The sequence below is a fragment of the Varroa destructor genome, unplaced genomic scaffold, assembly GCF_002443255.2.
Source record: "Varroa destructor unplaced genomic scaffold, Vdes_3.0 BEIS01000001.1, whole genome shotgun sequence".
NCBI lineage: Eukaryota > Metazoa > Arthropoda > Arachnida > Mesostigmata > Varroidae > Varroa > Varroa destructor.
Window position 1 is genome coordinate 22,881,053 of NW_019211454.1, and position 13,487 is coordinate 22,894,539.

The following is a 13,487-nucleotide window of genomic DNA, read 5'->3' on the forward strand; positions in this document are numbered from 1 at the left end:
GGAAGGCTCTTGAGAATTCTAATAGAGATCCGTGAATCTATCTTACCTTACTACGTGTAGCCGACAAGTAGTGATAAAAGTGACTTCTGCTATATCGTACTGAGATATGGTATTATGTAGGCGCGTCAGATTGTTTTTCTCTTTTGCAAGAATCATCTATATAGAAGCAGAAAGCAAAGGGACACAAGCTCTCTTTCGGATAAATTAGTGCCATATCAAGTACCTTGAGGAGTTATGGTTTTGCTATCGCAGCTTGATATAATATATATATTTTACATTAGTTTGTGAAGCTAAAAAAGAGCAAGAGTTTATGTACGGCTTTTGACGGAAAAAAAATTATTCTCCATTGCAAAACACATAGCTAGAGCTATCAAACAATATATTCCTATATAAAGATATGTTTATTATAAGTACCTAAAAAAGTAGAGCAGGTTGCCGAACTCGGTGTCATTAAGCCGTACGCATCATATCAATGATGATTTTAATCATTAACAGTAAACAAAGCTTGGCAGAGTTCAACAATTCAGTCCCCTAGCATTACGCCCTCCTGAACACCTCTAGCTGCTGTCGCTGCGCGATAGCGGTGTGATGTATAACGGTAACAACAACAACAACAACAACAACACTGTGCTTCCCGTTCCATATAGCAAATGAAGCGCCACTTTCAGCAATTAGTACGGCCATCAGCTCGATCAAAACCGGCGGTTGTAGGCGAAGCGGGGGGCATCCCTGAGACCGGTATTACTTCCCCCGTCCCGTATACGAATGGCGTCCGCCACTTGTCGCTACAGCTCAATTAGGCTCAATCAGTCACTCAGTCAGGTTGCAAGTGCTGTCTGTCGCGGGTGTATGAGGGTACGGGGGTTTGAGTGGAAGGCCGCGACGATTGTTGCGGATGGGAGGTCACCGTCTGGGCATTACAGCGACGAGAGACACGCCCGGACACGTCCGTAGAAAGCCGCAGGACCTGGATGGGAAAAGAGAGAGAGAGAGAAACAACGGCGTGGTGGAAGCAGGGAGAAATACGAGGGTAGCATGGTCACGCAACACGAATCATACACCCCATATATATGTTCTATTGTAACCCGTAGTGTACTGGCAGCTATATGGTAGTCCAGACTGAACTGGCTTAACTTAGCCGAAGTAGTGATTTGACCGAGCGATATAATTGCAGATTTTGACAAAATTGAGTTGTCTAGACAGACAAGTTACCGACACCCTGATACCTCATGGATTTTCTTTGGCATCAAAAGCTACTAAATTATGGAAGCCTGTCGGCAGAAAGTTTGCAGCTCGCGTAAAGTACTAATATCTATGCAACCTGCAGTTTGAAATACTGTAGACCGTGATTGTTGAAAACACTATAATAGAGTTTCGAGTCGAACACCTCTATTCCCATCTAATAACTTCGTTCGAACATAAAATAAAGCGCTCTTTCAGAGACAACGATGGGTCTCTATTATTTCCTATTATTTTTTTACAGCTTCCAAAGTGAAAATATTGTGTTGTTAAAGCCACTTTCTCCTACTAAGCGATTTAGTACGTATGTATGTGCTTACTATTATTAGTAAAGTGTTGTTCGGAATAAGGGGTCATATTTGCCCATTCAGTATTTTATATAATTTCTGTGCCTGTATATGTCTCTTCTGACTTCTTTTCACAGCTATATATATATATATATGCTAGGAAAAGAAATGTTTTGAAAGTAATTATGGTCGAATGGGTAAAATGATCCAAAAGCTGTTTTTAGCGGCAGCGGCTGTTCTATGATGTTTTGATACTACACATGCTGATGCTAACGCTAATGCTACTCTTTTTACGTGGGTATCAGAATCAGTGGGGGGGGGGGGGGGGAGCACGTCGTTGCACCCGTACGTACAGCATATGGTAACTGACGCATCCAACAATGGTATTGCCGGCGACACGGGCCGGTATCGTCGGGCCTCGGGGAATTAGAACTCACCCTTCAATTGGGCTAGCTAGGAGGCGAATGAGTGGCTGAGCTAGACGTCAGCTACCATACGGCCGCATATGTATATCAGTGGCGAAGACCTCGAACCACGAGCCCTATACAAAATCAGACCTTCACAGGTAATCATCGTCAATCTGAATGGACAATGATCTTCATCAACGATACAACTACAATACATTTATAAGTAAACACTGTTACTTGCGTTTACTTCTAAACGTTAACATGCATAATTAACATTGACAATTTGAAAAGAATGCGTGTTTTTGTTTTATCCCATACGGCTCGTACTTCGTTGTCGTTGGCACAATTTTGTTTGGCGGAAAATTTGCTAAATATGTATTATGACATCCTTCTATAACATTTTTCATTAGTCTTTATAGGCCAACATTAAGCAGTAGTGGTGTTAATGGCGTACTAAAAACCAATTATACTAACGCCGGTGTCTGATCTTTTCTCCGACGGCCTGCTCACCTACGCAATTCCGCAAAGTAAATTCTGCAGTAACAGAACACAGGGCAAATTAACTTGCTATCCACAGGGTAACTTTCCATTCATTTATTGTGCCCATTACCTAATCGAAATATACCGTTTTTGACCACCCAACGAAGTTAAATTAAAGTCGATACTAATTGTTTCCGAACGCGTCATTTTTCACTCCACGAAAATGCTACAGTTATCAATGTAGACAAATTCCTTCTTCTAAAATAGCGCGTTTCCTCTCACACCTGTTACCTAGTTTCGCAGTGATAGGCCGATCTTCGTCACACAACGGATGCTTCAAACGTCTTCATTTTAAATTACTCCTAATGTCCTCTCCGGTATGAAAACTACTCACATATGCTATTTTTTTGTCCGGTTGGAGGCTGACACTCTCGTCCAAGAGTTGGACATCTTTAATAGCGTATTTGTTTAGAAAGTATTTTCCACTTTCCTCTTTGGCGTTAATGCAACAAATTAGCAAAGGTATAACTAGAAGAAGATCGACAATAAGTTTGAAATTGCTTCATTAATGAAAGTTACGGTTCTGATATAGTTTATACAATATATAAAACGCTACAAACGAGATAAGAAGAAAGAAAAAAACTCTCTTTTCTCTCTTAATATGAAGTCGTGTTAAGTAAAAGATTTGAGCGAATTATAATCATACTTCGTTTCCACAAGGTGGCTGCAGTGTCTTTACGTACTTTTCCAGTCCATAGCTGCATATGCATGATGGACTCTCATGAAGCGACGCTATCGAGACATCTTATCCACTGTATGTACAGAGTAGTCAAAAAAAAAAAAGGCGACAGTATTTTTTAAATGCTATCTAAGAACCTTATTTAAAATAAACAACACTAAAGCGAAGTTATTATAAACATACGTCCCTACTACAGAACTATACAGACATAAGTATGCAGTAAATTTCGTTAAAGTCTATGAGCTTATCTCAAGTTACTTACTCCAGCCCTGGATAGCTCACCATATTCGCGGCCAAATACTCTGCAAACAACGTAACTTATATGTAGGTAATTTTACGTAGGAAATGTCGATAAATTGACACAGATATGGATGTGTCTCAGCTTGCTTTAGGAGCGTTTTTCAACCAATCTGAACTTTTTTCCTGAGTCCAATAAATATGCTTAAGGTCAATGTTTGTTTAACTGCGTTATCTTAGCAGAGCGAAAGTTTTCGGGGAGAGAAAGTGGCCCCCGTCGCGCGACTTCCTATTATTTTGTTGTCGCTGCTGCCGCTATGGAAGGTTTTTAGCATTCGCGTATTATCTTGTAATAGTGGCACGTGCTAAATGCGTCTGTTTTTTTTGACGGTAACAAGGGGCTGGGGTTACCATCCTTCGTCCAGTGCTCAGGGGTCAGAGAATCAAACCGTTGGCAGTAGCGTTAGCCCCTCTTCACTTTCACGTGTGTTCGTTCCATAAAATTGATGGATTGAGATGAGATGCTTGCTGTGCTGTGCTGTGCTGTGCTGTGAGTGCCATATTGAACCAATTTATTTGGCTATGGTCGGAGAAGCGGACTATAAAAAGCCCAAATTTGTTCATAATTTCAGAACAAACGGTAGGCACTATATGTCTGAGTGAATGTTTTCGAAACGAAAAGAAGAAAACATCCTTGTTAAAGCTATCGTAACAAACCAATTTCGGCAATGATTTTACCGAAAATTCTAAAAGAGCCGATCTTTGCGAAGATATAATAAACAGCATTATTTGAAACATTGGTATATATTTACGATTCGTTTATTTTTGAAGTCGAAGCTAAAGTTGGATTGTTTCAGAACTTACTATTCCTTTGCCGACCTTTAACCGATCAGTACGTTGCGTTGCTCCCCTGTCAGATGAGCTTCTACCGATCCGAGGTAAAATACTCTTGAGCAAACGTTAGACTCGCTCGATAATGGGCTTGTTCACAAGCGGGGTCCTTCGTTGCGCCGTTCTTTCCATCAAAACTGACAGAGGGAGGCAATTTCATTCGTTACTGCGATAGACTATAAGCTTGTAAGTACGAGGCTTGTGCACCAAGGACACAGGCTGTCGCCTAGACGACTAGTACTGCCGTGCCGACCACTCAACAAGGTATCTGAAGGAAGCAGTTTAGTTATGTTGAAGTTCATAAACATCGAACGCCTGCCAGGCTGTTTATCTCTAGCTAGCTCGCTAGAGAAACGAGTTGGTTTGAGTTTAAGACGATGAGAACCTGCATCACCTCTTTTTAGAGGCTCAGGAGGCAAGCCGTAACAGATGATGCCCACGCTGAGGTGTGATGTGGCAGATAGTTGTTGATGGACCAATGAGCGCCGCTGAAGCCTGTCGATGCTGTCACTTCCCGCATCTGCATAGCTAACCCATATGCTTTGCCCGAGTATGCATGGGCTTCTGTGTGCTTACATCATAAGTTGCTGTCTCGTGCCAAAGGTAAAAATACGCACGACACCGAAAAAGTAGTTCACAAAAAAACGCAGGAAGAGATGTGAGACAATTATTCAGCCAACTGTCATTAATGATCGGGGAAGGCAATGTTGTGTCCAGCTTGTATTTAGCCATTCCTTCGTTGCGATCATGCTTATCTTTACAAGAGCAAAAACACTTGAGCTGCTCTACTAAAAATTCATTAGAAACGCTATGTAAAGATCTTTAGTTTCATTTTTAGAGTGACATGGAATTAAGATACACTATTGAATGTAGGACTGTAATTATGAAACTCTGCGAGCTGGACATATAAAATAATAGTTTTTTTAAAGGTTCCTCAAAAGGCTATGCTTTTCTTAAATAAGCTATAATGCTCTTTTAGGTCACAGTTGCTCTTACGATGTCAGGCGAACCTACCATAGTGTATATATTAGGTTGAGCTTGGACACGGTCAGGTTTTGTCTCATTTACAAGGCAAGTGAATCCTACACTGTTACTGAATTTATCTTTGAAGGTTCAATGCTGCCCCCCAGAAGGTCGAGCAATGGCCAGATTGTTTCATTAACTAGCAACACAGAGTTATTTCAGTTAGTACGCATTCGCCTTCCGCATCAGTTTCTCTTTTCTGCTGTATTTCTATGACTAATTTTATCGATGGCAAACGTTTGATATCACATCAATGTATACATAGCATTATACAGACAACCCACAAAAACCGCAAAAAAAAATGACAAGGTAATATCGTTTTCGACTATCGTCAACGTCTCTCGTGATTTACTAACCAAGTAGTCCGCCGTCAATTCTGAAGAGAGCGCAAAGGAATGATTGGGAAATAGAAGTGATTATCTGTTTCTTCTGGGTACTTATCCCAGACATAGCGGCTGGCTTGAGGCCACAAATATGCTCAGTTTTCCTCAACCAATCTGAATGGGGACCCCGCGTCCAAAATTACCGCAACGAAAAGTTGCAACTTATCTGTTGGCGGTACACTATATGCGGTGAAATATACTGTCGGAAGAAGTATACTATAGGAAGGCAGATAGGGTAAACGGGCAAGTATTAACAGAAACGATTGAGAGATCGATTGAGTGATATAGCCTCCTTAATGACAGCTCACGTCGAACCCATTTAAGGATATTATTATTGTCACCACACAGCACTTAGGCACAGTATCATACATTTACTTTTCCAATTTTGGCCTCTAGTATCCAACGCATAAACCGGTCACAGAAAAAAGGAAAGAGCAAGCGGAGTTGCTGGGACTAGTACATGTAGAGGTATGTTGGGTAAATTCATATATATTATTAGGCATAAACGAGAGAGTATGCAATAAGCCGTGAACAGCCAGCGTACTCCCTGTGTCAGAAGAAGAAAAGTTTCACGACCGAATTTTGTCATTTTAAGAAATTCGTAGTGCATGTTTCAGAGCCTCAGAATGTCTTTTTACTCTTTGCTATATTGCTAGACAGGCAGATCTTTCGAGTAACATATGAAAATTAATTCAATAATTATTAGAAAATTAAACCTACTTAGTTCCGATTTTGTTATAAATAAATAGATATGCGTCAAACAAATTTTAGTTATGCTGCTCATTATTCAGGTCTAAGTTCTCTGTCTATCAACGAGAAAAAGGTTGGCATAGATTCTCCTGAAGATAGGCTTCGCAGTATTGTCACAGTGGCTTTTCCACGAAAAATAGGTCCCGACCGTCTCTTCATTTAATTACCTTGGTCTAAGAAAAAGCTGTAGACTAAGAACCGAGCAACACTACGATGTAAGACTGGCACGCAGCGTTTTCAGTGCTTATAGTTATGGCTTCTTCTACATACTGTAAATAACAGTGTGCTCTTCCCTTTCTTTGCCTATTGCCAATAAGGAATAGTATATGTATACTAATCCTTATTATCGTATGCAACAACTTACATATATGTCTAACGCACTTCAGTCATTATCAGAGTTTTTTCTCCGCTGATGCTCATATTTACCTTATAGAGTCCTCCACCGCGTGGACTTGTGTACATAACAGGCGTCCGTAAAAAAGAATTATATTTACAGTATATTATTTGTACAGTATTGTCCATAAGGAACGAGACTCTGCATAGCCTTTTGCTCAATTCCCACTTTAAAGAGTTTCCTGAGGTTCGTTCATATAAAAGATTAACGTTAGACTCATAGGCACACACCTCAGACACCGATCGAGCCACCAGATCGATCTGCTCTGCCTACCGCTGGTTCGGCCCTTCCATCTAAGCAGGCAAGTAACTGGCGACCAGATAAAATAAACATCGCATCCGAACTAAAGGTGTCATTCTCTCCATTTTAATTTTTTCCGAGATAGGCAAATAAGTACATGTATGCAGAGCATAACCTGTAAGTAAAAAATGCTTCTGCCCGGTGAATCGGACCTGTATTACAGAGTGCGCAGAACTGTCGTTTCTATGTCTCTGCGATATCATAACTTTGACATTTGATTGCTGGAAGCATTGTTTCCAACCATATTATCTGAAATTTGTCTCTTATCTAATATGATCTTGTTAACGTTTACACAAAATTAGAATTTTCAAGTATACGCATAAAGGCACTCAGTGCGTACTAGTGACATATGACGCAAGCTTGAATGATCTGTATTTCACATTCACTAAGCGAGGGTCGTCGTTCAAGAACCCTGACAAGATAGTAGAATGAGCTGGTGTGGGGCGTACGTAAAAGCTGTTGATCTTCATCGCTAACCCCAGAGGAATTGCACTGCTATATAACAGTAACAGTACTAGAGGATTGTGATAGGCAAGAAAAAGACGCTCGAAGACAGGCCGAAGATCGTTACATCGTGAATGCTCAAAAGACGGTGTAACAGACTATCGAATAGTTTGACAAAGTGTTTATTATTGTCACTTGTACCTTTGTAACAGTTTATAAACGAGCAACAAGCTATTGTTTTAGAAAGTTTGCCACTTGATAGATTTTAGAAAGAAAATACATTTTGTGGAATTTGAATTTTTCTCTAGGTGGATAAAGTACGGAAGTGCGCTCTAGTTTTTCGTGAATTTTTGAAATATGATTATTGATACATATACATTTAGAGATTTCAAGTAATTTGTTCAAGCTTACTCCTTTATTGCACTAGTCGATCGCTTGTGATTTCCATCATTCACAACCATTTCAATTAGAACCTACCTCCTCGCAGTCTACATCATCCTATTAATACCCCTATTCGATTTTTACGAGTATTATAGGTCTCAAACAGATGAATCTAAATAATTACTAATTTTAGTTAATGTATGCAAAAAGTTCACCTTTTTTAGATATGGTTTATTTTACACGACTCACTAGATTTTATTACGGAACGATTAACCTAACAATACTTATAAATGATAAAACTGCGCGTTTTCGGAACAGCTTGAAACAGACATAAATCACAATCAGCATTGTTTACCATCAGCTTGCTACATCGTGAATCTGAAATTTTTAGGCCAGGGTATGTTTGGTAGAAAGAATATTGTTTCTGCATAAAGCTATTATAACGTCATTCCCTGAAACGGTAAGCGATTTAATTAATTAAGTTAGTTATTTTAGTGTAATTACTCCGTTTGCTATTGGCTAGCAGTTTTTTTTTTTAGCATGACAATACGGTCTATTAATTCGTCGCAGTTGTAAAAGGCTCAGCTCTCGAAATTTGTCTTACACTCAGTTATGGAATTGCCTTATCTTACAAAGCCGCTGTTTTTTTAAATGTTTCAACGAATTCGACAATATCTGAATAGAATTTCAAGTTTGTAGTAAATCAGGTTTATGGGCAGACACGGCTTACCGACCCACTATAGAGCTTAAAATTTAATTCCAGTCTAAACAAACATCGTAATTTGCGCTTGCAAAATATTTACACACATTTGCATAGCGCTTACTACTAATTGATTGCCATCTTTACGTACACATGCAGACACGTATTCACTGTCGTCTGGATTGGACGCGCAGCAGTAGCTGCAGAAGTCAACCTGGTTTTTTCAGCGAACGGCATGCCGACTCATTGCAGAAAGATGAAATTGATTCTTAGTTTAAATGTACAGGAAAAAAATATGTCTCCTTTCTATATGATAGTTAGGACAAAGGAAGGAAATCGACGAACTTACGAGGTTAGCGTACGCCGAAATCTAGGAAGTGCAAAAGTGGCCTCGTTATTAAGCTCGGAAATAGAAAGTACATGGCATTTATTTTTCAAACTGGTCAGTTAGGCAAGGTCACCCTGGACCAAAACCATCATTTGTAAAGCGACCTCCTTGATTTTACCTATACACAAGTGTCATATTGAATATTTAAGCCACAACATATAATATTGCCATTATATATCTTGCTTCTAAATTGGTCAATTAGATTATTGTTTGGTCCGATAAAACCGATTCAGTGGGCATTTGCGATCACTTCCTTCGATTCTCGCGTCTACTGTTATGCTACTGTTATTCGTGTTTATATTTTTCTTTTGTTATCACACTACTAATACAAACATTTGCCTTGACGAAGTGGGGGTCAAACATATTTACATCTTTCATTGTTTGAGGCAGCGTTCCGCGTCTACAAGCCTCTACAGGTCACACCGTAGCAGGTTTTTGTCTTCGCTGCCTCTAGATCGCTAGAAGCCGGAAAGGTAAATCAGAGCGAATCTTAGAGATAATGATGAGTGCAATAAAATCTCCAGTCGACTTCTGTAATTAGATCACGAAAAAGATTCGTTTTGCGTTGAAACTATATACTTCATTTATATAAAGTCTCATATTGGAAGATGTAGTGTCAAGGGAATTTACGCTGACGCAGTGTTAGTGCTGAAAGTGACGAGTCTGCAGGCTAAGTTTATGTTATAAGGAAGAACATTATCAATTTGGAATAATCGTTGGTAACATCGTATTGTGTTGGCCATCAATCGTATACTTAATATACACAGCGGTACAGACTGGTGCGTACCGGAGCTGACTAATAGGAACGAGCTTTCATCCATCTCGACCAGTCAACTGGAACTCACAATGCGGATGATCTGTTACGATGACCAAATGGCTGATTAGAATAGTGTACGGCTACTATTTCTTTATGATGTCTGCGATTTTACTAGTTCATAGAAACAGTTGGTTCTTGTAGAAATTTCATGAAGCCTTTCTTCACGTTTTTTTCATGTACATCTCACCTGTTCAGAATCGATACGCGCTATGTGAGAGGTACGTCGTCTCACAATAATAAGTAGCCGACAGGCCTTAGCCAATAACGATATGCCTTTGAAATCAACTTTCATAACGCGCTCAGGTGTGGAAGTTCTTCAATAGCGTGAACATGACTATCTGGCCACTTTTTGCGTGGTAGGTGCGCTTATATCTGAATGGGAGTTGACTGTTTTTGATTTTTCCCTTGCCTTTTGTTCATTAATCCGAACTTTGACGCTCTTTATACTGTCCTGGGACAAGTAAATAGTTTCGCGTACGGCTTCTAGTACGTAGCATTTCATAGGCGGGTCGTGCTTTCTAGCATCTCTTCATTCAACGCTATACGGTATGCCCCTCTGTATGTCAGCCAATGTGCGATGTGATAACAATTCGTCGCCCAGCATACTAAACAATAGGATAACTAAGCTTCATTTGCAAGATTTTTTTGTTTGTTAAAAGGACTCATTTTACTAGCTACAGCTGACCGGTGTAGAGATTCTTCCCGACTGTGTCGTTCTTATTCAGCATTTCCCATCGCATGATCCTTTTGTAATCCTACTTCGTTAATTGAATAGTAATGAAGCTTCCTTTGTTCTGTAGTTGGGCGTATCTTTTCCCAAGTTACAAGTACAAGTTCTCTTCCCGGCTACACGCTGAGGTCAAGAACACATACCGCAGAAAGCCATTTTTGATAATACTGGATTTTTGGTAGAGAAACTACTGGTTGTTTGCGGGAGTAGTATTTCTATGACCAATTGCGCCGTCCGGATAAGCTCCAATGACTACTAACCCTGAAACTTTTTGCGTCCTTTGAACTTTTAGGCCGTTCGAAATCCTTATATTTTTTCAATCCGCTAAAAGTCTAAAATTTTGAAAAAAATGTGTATGATGCGCCTTTAGATTTGAATTATGAGAAAAGGTTCGAATTTAAATCCATCATCTTGTGCAGAACAAATAATAGATAATATTTCTAAAAACGCTATCCAATATAGTATATATATATATATATATATATACAAAAAAAAATGTGTATTAAATAGAAGAACGACCAAAAAAAATCAAATAATTATAGTATTGTCAAAAGCGATTTGTCGGTGCACAGCTCAGAACTGTCCATTGCGAAGCCAAACTTTTGAATGCAACCGGTATATCTATATGAGTATATAGATAAATCGTAGTCGTATTTTTAGGATCGTGTATTTTTACGTACGAGCGATGCAATGCCGCTCCCTGAATATCAATACAGATCGTGGCGAATGAAGACCGCGGGAAGCAAAAGGCGGGAAAGGGGCAGAGCAGGAGGACGGTCGGTCGGTGTGGTATTAATTCTCTGTTCGGACTAGACGTTTATCTCTCGAGAGAATCAAATTCTTTACCGCCCATATGAACCCTGTTGCATGTTCGTGGTGGTCCTATAAGCAGCGTGTCCTATTCCTGCCTGGAGCAGGTCCTGTTGGTGGTTCCTTCGTGTGGATACCGCATCTCGACTTGCTCCCTGCTAGTGCAACCTCTTCTTTGGGCACTTCCACTCAAGAGGACCCATCAATACCTCCCGGGAGTTTATAGCAGCCACCCACACAAAGCACGCGTCCAGTAGCCTCGAGTGGCCATCATTGTGGAATCGCTATGGCTTCCTTTGCCCTTTCCCTCACTACAGCGTCTCCCAGAAAACCGCTTCATCTCATTCAAATCCCGCAAGTCACTACTGCTAGGGACCATCAAAGCACAAACCAGCACCGCTCTTCTGTTTCTATAGCCTACGATGGTGATATTTTAAAATTTCTCACTCACCGTCACTGAGACCCCGCTACCTTCCATTCTCCGTTCTAACACCATTTTTCATAGAACTTCCCCAAGGGATGACCATCTATCGCTATGGGGTTTAGCAGCTTCTGTTTATCTTTCTAAGTCGGCAAATGTCGCAAATGAAGACGTTCTGTGTGTAAAACAGAGACATTATAGCAACAGTAATAATAATAATGACAATGTTAATCATAACACGACACAAATAATATATTTATCATTTGTTAATAAAAATTGAAAAATAAATAATAAACACGGTTGGTGAATAAATGAGCAGAACCTAGTAAACTTCCGTAAACAGCTTTTAAATATGTCTAAGACATGTAGGTATCCGCCATAATTTGGGTGAGATCTATCTGTCTGTCGAAAGCAGGCTTTATATATAGGAAAGGGGACCAATGTTATCTGTTCTGAAATGTATTGGCTGTAACTGCGCTAACGTATAGAACGGACCTATGTTTTTCCATGTCGGAGACACTTACACAATCCGCCAATGACATGCCAACTTACGTGAGAATGCCAAACGTACTATATCATTTGAGGAGTTAATCTGCTAGAAAAGCATTGAAAATCCATAATATTCCAATCATTGCTAATATTTTAATAATTCTAATACCTGTTTACTTGGGGCTTAGCTGGGATCATATATTGACAGCTGGGACCACCCCAATCGTTTAGCGTCAATATTAGAGCATTATGAACAGCTAAGCCATTTACTAACATGGAACTGCGTAGGGTTATTTATAAGTGGACAAAGTGTGTTTTGTACGACTTAACTGAAAAATGCATTTGTCATTTACATAAAGGATCCGCTCATATATTTCTTCGTGTCTCATCTACCCGAAGTGGATCACAAAAATAAAAATACTAATCTCTGTCCCTATTCAGGGATCGTTTACAAGCGGAGCTCTCGCAAGCATCCTCAATAATCTATCGTCATAGATCTAAAATTGAGTGTCATACATAAACTCTTCGTTCCACTCCGGAAGAATATGATCCATGGAATCAGGAAGTTAGTTCAACTCTGCCAGACGATACAAGATCCGACAACGGTGGACATGCTTTGTGTAACAACTCTCGTCTCGCAGCAACAATATGGAGTTATCATTACTGGCTGCAGAATTAGATTCACCATATTGAAGTCTTTATATGACTTTCAGCGCGACATGGATGCATTAAACAAAACGTTCTCATGAAGAAAGATGCTTGAATATTGAGACCCTTAGGTTTCTAAATGTACTGTGATTATGAAACTCATTTGTTCAGGATTATTCAACCAGGAGGATTAAAAGAATTGATAAGAATTGATAAGCTTAATAAGAACTAAAATTAATTAAGAAATAAAATGTTTCCTTTAAGTAATTTAAATTGAAAGCGTTTTAAGCTCAACTCCGACTAACAAGAAACTCCCGACTTCCTTGCTAAGGCTCTTAAGAGATCTTTTTCCTTATACGTACGTATTAAAAAAAAATTGCTGAAAGCAATGTAGAACGCATTAGTTGATAATATGTTATGTATATAGGAGACATTATTTAGCCTAAAAGATAGATAGATATCGATGGGACAATGGCTGAACAATCATAATATCCAAATCTAAAAATATCGACCCAAGCTTACGTGTCCA

The 13,487-nt window shown here is 39.5% G+C and overlaps 2 long non-coding RNA genes across 4 annotated transcripts; one reads left to right on the forward strand and one right to left on the reverse strand.

Annotated features, from left to right (window-relative positions):
• Positions 1 to 434: 434 nt before the first annotated feature.
• On the reverse strand, positions 435 to 3,657 carry LOC111255298 (uncharacterized). 3 transcript variants are annotated; one of them, XR_002675416.2, is made up of 3 exons: positions 3,435 to 3,657; positions 3,157 to 3,225; positions 435 to 967 (listed from the first exon to the last, which is right to left on the reverse strand). It is a non-coding gene; the product is annotated as an uncharacterized LOC111255298 (long non-coding RNA). The 3 variants fall into 3 exon arrangements; XR_015318560.1 differs by having other exon boundaries at positions 3,415 to 3,657; XR_002675414.2 differs by having other exon boundaries at positions 3,120 to 3,225; positions 3,415 to 3,657.
• A 4,628-nt stretch (positions 3,658 to 8,285) lies between these two features.
• LOC147758401 (uncharacterized) lies at positions 8,286 to 13,231 on the forward strand. Its single transcript, XR_015318831.1, has 2 exons — positions 8,286 to 8,415; positions 12,752 to 13,231. It is a non-coding gene; the product is annotated as an uncharacterized LOC147758401 (long non-coding RNA).
• The last annotated feature ends 256 nt before the right edge of the window (positions 13,232 to 13,487 follow it).